At 41.5% G+C, this 6,138-nt stretch overlaps 1 protein-coding gene across 1 annotated transcript in view; it reads left to right on the top strand.

Moving 5' to 3' along the window:
• eipr1 (EARP complex and GARP complex interacting protein 1) overlaps window positions 1-6,138 on the top strand; it is a 78,867-nt gene that overhangs the window by 59,084 nt on the left and 13,645 nt on the right. The gene's annotated exons all lie outside the window — the stretch shown is intronic.

Genomic DNA, 6,138 nt, shown 5'->3' with positions numbered 1-6,138 from the left:
TCAAAATTGGCCATAGGTGTGAATATGTGCGAGTGTTTCTATGCTCCCTGCAATTGGCCGGCGACCAGTACAGGGTGTACCCTGGCTCGTGCCTGTAGATGGCTGGGAGAGGTTCCAGCACACATACGACCATAGGCTAAGGAACTGAAAATGAATGAATGTCTCAAAGTGCTTTAGTGTTTCAGAAAACCATTGATTTCTACATGCCTAAATCTGGTCGAGACTAGTTTTTGGTTGCTAACAAACTATTGTAACTTTACTAATGTTCATTACTCTTTGTAACAACCACTTAAATATTAAAATGAAACAAAGTTCCGCAGATCATTTTTGTATTTTTTTTTTTTTTGGAGATCATTCAGTTCAACTAAAAAATACATCGAATAATCAGTTTTGGCAGTATGGTGGGCGACCAGTTCTCAGGACTAAGTTTCAAATTCCGGCCTCGCCTGTATAGAGTTTGCATGTTCTCCCCATCCCAAAGACATGAAGACTCTAAATTTTCCGTAGGTGTGAATGTGAATGGTTGTGTATATGTGGTCTGCGATTGGCCCGCGGCAAGTTGAGAGTATATCCTGCCTCCCGCCTGAAGATAACTGGGATAGGCTCCAGCACACCCATGACCCTGGTGAGTATAAGCTTTATGGAAAATGGTTGGGGGGATGGTTTGTGTGTGAGTAAAAATACTACTTACCCCTATGTTTAAAGGCTTTCTTTTGTTCCACTGATACATAATTACACAACATTGCTACATTGCACCATATTGACTCGAGCATAAATTCCAAATCAACTTCTCCCTGATGTCATTGTTTAAAATGCATTGAATAGTCAATATACATCGGTACCTCCAATAAATATTCCAAGAGTTTGAACACAATACGTCTTTGGAATATAGACTCTGTATTCCACCTAAAAAAAAAAAAACTAAATATCAAAGGTGAGCTTTTGATAGAGAGCACTGTTTATATGTATGGCTGATTTACATGTACATGCTGCATAGTTCATATATGGATAATGTATATTCATTTAACCCTATATTTGTTATTTGACATTTTGTCAGGCTCCACAGACTGGCACACAAAGGCTAGCTGTCTTGACCTAATTGAAGCCCAACAGTTCGCCCCGGGTCATTCTCCTATACCTCCCTTATTTTAATGAGATTTTTAATTAGCATGTTAATTGCCTAATGTGATCAGAGGGGTGACGAGCTTGCTGGCTATCTGCTGTTGGCATCCAGCTGGGCCATAACACTTGAGGCTTTCCACTCTGCTGAACAAAACCCAGCCAAGCTGAGCTTTATTAGGGGAGCCTGAAGAGGAAATGGTTTTGAAGATATAAAGTTTGTTTTTTGTTGTGGTGAGTTGCTTGTTTTATTCGTCCATACTGAATGTATGCGAGAGGGAGAGCTGTGGTGAGCATCATCCATCTAATTAAACTGTTTTTTATATACTGCAGAAAAAGTAACCTAAAAAGTATGTGATGTGTATAATATATTGACTGAACACTTGAAACAACCTTCATGCAACCTTGATGCACCTTGGTCCATTTAGACAACTACTGTACATACTGGAAGAGAAAATAAGTGACGTTGAGTGCCAGCAATGCAAAACTAAACAGTTACTGTTTCGAAACCCTGAACTGACTTTTTCCACAACAATTAAAATTCAGTATTCATTTCATGACTAATACACCCCTAACTAATATCTATCCATCCACTTTCTTCGCCACTTAACCTCACGGGTCGTGGAGAGTGCTGGAGCCTATCCTAGCTGTCAACGGGCAGGAGGCGAGGTACACCCTGTACTGGTTGCCAGCCAATCGCAGGGCACATAGAGACAAACAGCCACAATTAGAATTACGCCCTGGGGGCAATTTAGAGTGTCCAATTAATGTTCCATGTTTTTGGAATGTGGGAGGAAACCGGAGTGCCAAGAAGAAACTCACGCAGGCACCGGGAAGAACATGCAAACTCCCTACAGGCGGGTCCGGGATTTAACCCGGGACCTCAGAACTGTGAAGCCAACGCTTAACTAGCTGCCCACCGTGCTGACAGACACACACTTGGGAATGTCTGGACACTGTGAATCATTCGATCTCTGGTTATTTGTTCTTTCACTCCACTACTTTTAACCTATGATTTTTGTAATTGCCCGTTAAAGATTTTTCCTCTTTCCTATTCTGAATCCATCCATCCATTTTCTTAGCTGCTTATCCTCACGAGGTTCGGAGGAGTGCAGGAGCCTATCCCAGCTGTAAACGGGCAGGAGGCAGTGTACACCCTGAACTGCTTGCCAGCCAATCGGAGAGCACATTGAGACAAACAGCCGCACTCACAATCACACCTAAGGGCAATTTAGAGTGTCCAATTAATGTTGCATCTTTTTGGAATGTGGGAGGAAACCGCAGTACCCGGAGGAAACCCACACAGGCACGGGGAGAACACGCAAACCCCACACAGGCGGGTCCGGGATTGAACCCGGGACCTCAGAACTGTGAGGCCAACGCTTTACCAGCTGCCTCACCGTGCCGCCCCCAAAAAATATAAATACAGTATTTCATGGTCTCTCCCATAGTACATGGAAATTCAGTTTCTTCCATATATTTAAATAGAGGTGCAGCAATCAGTTAACTCATTGACAACTAATGGATTATCCATTTAAGTGATAATTACTTTTATAATTGATGCATGATTTAGAGCCAATTTAAAGTCTAAATCCTCATATTTCAGCCTCTCACCAGAAAGTGTCTGAGATCCATGAAAGCAGACACATTTATTTTTCATCTGATTAAGACATTTGCAAGCATCTACATTTAATTTAGAAAACCACAATCCACATTTTTGCCTATTTTTTAAAATGTAACAGAACAAAGAAGAATCAGAATCACCTTTATTTGCCATGTATTGTATGTCAAAAATGCACAAGGGATTTGTCTCCCATCGTTGGAGGTTCTTTAGTGTAAAAACAGACATCCTTTTTGACAAAAAATATATTTGAGATATAAAAATGAAAAAATGTGAATACCCATTGAGCAATGAAAGATTACAGGTAATGTGGTAATAGTGTTAGAATGACAATTGTGCAAATGATGCAAATTCTTCTGGCAATTTCGAGCAGAGCAGTAGATAGAATCTAGTACAGCGACAATTGTGTAAATGGTGCAGAGTCTACAAGAAATGTAACCAGTTTAAAGTGACTAGTAGTGTGATGATCTGCAACAGTGACAAATTTGGGAATGGTGCCGATAGTTCTCAAGCATGAGTGGCCAGTATTGGTCAACAGCAGATATGCAAACAGCGCAGAGTTACGAGACAACAACTGTGGATCCAGAAATAATCCATCAGGAAGCTGTAAATCCACTGGCCAGGCACTGAACTGGAGGAGCTTGGAGGAGAGTAGTTTGGGGATGTTGGTGTTGAACACAGAGCTGAAGTCCACAAACACGAACGTTGCGTAGGTACCTGCGCTATAAAGGTGTTCTAGGATTAAGTGCAGTCCCATGTTGTCTGCATCATCCACACGCCTGCTTGCTCGATAGGCAAACTGCTTCTCGTGAATTGGTTCAGCATGACTGGTTCAAAGGACTTCATGACCAGAGATGTCAGGTGAGAGGACTGTTGTCATTCAGAGCTGAGATTGCGTATTTCTTGGGGATGATGGTGGACCATTTGAAACAGGATGGTACTTCACAAACTTCTAGAGAACTAGTGAGGATCTATATGAAGACTTGAGCAAGCTGGTCTAGTAACCAAATCATAATCATCCATCCATCCATTTTTTTGAGCTTCTTATCCTCACAAGAGCCGCGGGAGTGCTGGAGCCTATCCCAGCTTTCTTCAGGCAGGAGAACAGGTTGCCAGCCAATCACAGTGCACAGAGAGACAAACAACCATTCGCACTCACAATCACACCTCAGGGCAAAATAGAGCCTCCAATTAATGCATGTTTTTGAGATGTGGGAGGAAACTGGAGTGCCAGGAGAAAATATAGTATCAATAACAACTATTGAAGGTATAGTTGAACCTCAACCTGCGTCAGAAGTGATTATGTTAGTAGCCCTTCGCATGAATCAGTACCCAAGAAGTAGCTCTATTTCAAAAATGTTGGACTACATCATCACTCTCTCTTGAGATTTATTTTTTATCATTAATACAAATGAATCAACAATCAGTTAATAAACAGTAATTGGGAGAAAATTAATTGCAATAAAATTTAATGCAAAACATTTTAAAATTCATTTCCAGAACTCATTATATAGAAAAAGGCTGCTTTACATCTTCAGTGAACAATTCATTATTTTATAGATGAAACTTAAATTCCACTATACCCCCTCAGTCAATTGGGTTTTTTTTTAGGATCCTTTCCTAATACATGTACTGTATACAATATATACTAATATGAGAGACTGCACTTCTTTGAAGGAAGTGTTGGAATGATGGATGGTTCATTTGTAACAAGTCCATTGCATAAATAGCAATACAAACTGCTCGTGAGTTGAAGAGGAAGTTGTCTTCCAGGAGCTGGAAGCCTATGGGATACAAATTGATTTAATAAGCCCTGAGATGTCTATCTCACTGGAGGAGACATTGCCGAGACTGCCGAGGCTAACCAGTCGCTGTTACTCCAGGATTCAAGAGACTAAACTATTGCTTGTGCTCTAACGGGGATTCAAAGTTTCTCATACCATCATACAATATGGCGCTTGGTTTGAAATTCAAGGACCCAGATTTGCCCGGTCAGTCCCAATACTTGGGAAGTACAATAAGAACAAGAAAATTAAGTGAGATTTTTAAAAAAAACTTGAAACTTTTTTTGCAGTGGTAAATGTGTGCAAAATTACAAATGCAGCAAGCATTTGGCACTTCTCACGATCATAAAAATATTACATATGATTGAAGAAAAATAAGTAACGTGTAGGTGGTGTGTGATACATGCAGTTGCCCATTTGAGTGTTTGACAATAATTAAAAATTATACTTGGGCCACTATTAATCCATTATCCAAAGATCTGTATCTGTCGACCTGTACAGCTCATGTGTAGTTGAGATAATTGCCTTTGCCATCAAATATTTTTTCAGCAATGCAAAGAAAAGTAGTAGTGAATAGAGAATGAGAGCCAAAAGCATATTTTGTGTCGCATTATAGTAGCACAGAAGACGAACACAGGAAGATATCAAGCAGGTGAAAGTAGCTGGAGAAATTTGACCAAGAAGATGGGAGGAGAGCTTGTCTCTTCCAGTGTCATGTCATGATATTAATTTTAGACTAGCAGGAAGTCAAAGTTGCTTTTATAACAACACCAGCACCGGGTGTCAACTTCTTTGTTGAGCCTGGCCTTGGCTGACAGACACACACTTGGGAATGTCTGGACACTGTGAATCATTCGATCTCTGGTTATTTGTTCTTTCACTCCACTACTTTTAACCTATGATTTTTGTAATTGCCCGTTAAAGATTTTTCCTCTTTCCTATTCTGAATCCATCCATCCATTTTCTTAGCTGCTTATCCTCACGAGGTTCGCAGGAGTGCAGGAGCCTATCCCAGCTGTAAACGGGCAGGAGGCAGTGTACACCCTGAACTGCTTACCAGCCAATCGGAGAGCACATTGAGACAAACAGCCGCACTCACATTCACACCCAGGAGCAATTTAGAGTGTCCAATTAATGTTGCATGTTCTCGCTCGGAGTGACCAGGTTGGATAGGATTAGAAATGAGCTCATTCGAGGGACGGCCAAAGCTGGATGTTTTGGAGACAAGATTCGAGAGAGCAGACTTCGATGGTTTGGACATGTTCAGAGGCGAGAGAGTGAGTATATTGGTAGAAGGATGCTGAGGATGGCGCTCCCAGGCAAAAGAGGGAGAGGAAGACCAAAGAGAAGGTTTATGGATGTGTTGAGGGAAGACATGAGGGCAGTTGGGGTTAGAGAGGAAGATGCAGGAGATAGGCTAAGATGGCAAAAGATGACACGCTGTGGCGACCCCTAACGGGACAAGCCGAAAGGAAAAGAAGAATTAATGTTGCATGTTTTTGGAATGTGGGAGGAAACCAGAGTGCCCGGAGAAGACCCATGCAGGCATGTGGAGAACATGCAAACTCCACACAGGCGGGTACGGGATTGAACCCGGGACCTCAGAACCACCAT

Source organism: Syngnathoides biaculeatus, chromosome 15, assembly GCF_019802595.1.
Source record: "Syngnathoides biaculeatus isolate LvHL_M chromosome 15, ASM1980259v1, whole genome shotgun sequence".
Taxonomy (NCBI): Eukaryota; Metazoa; Chordata; class Actinopteri; order Syngnathiformes; family Syngnathidae; genus Syngnathoides; species Syngnathoides biaculeatus.
The sequence above is the reverse complement of the archived record's forward strand: the minus strand, read 5'-3'. Positions and strand labels throughout refer to the sequence as shown.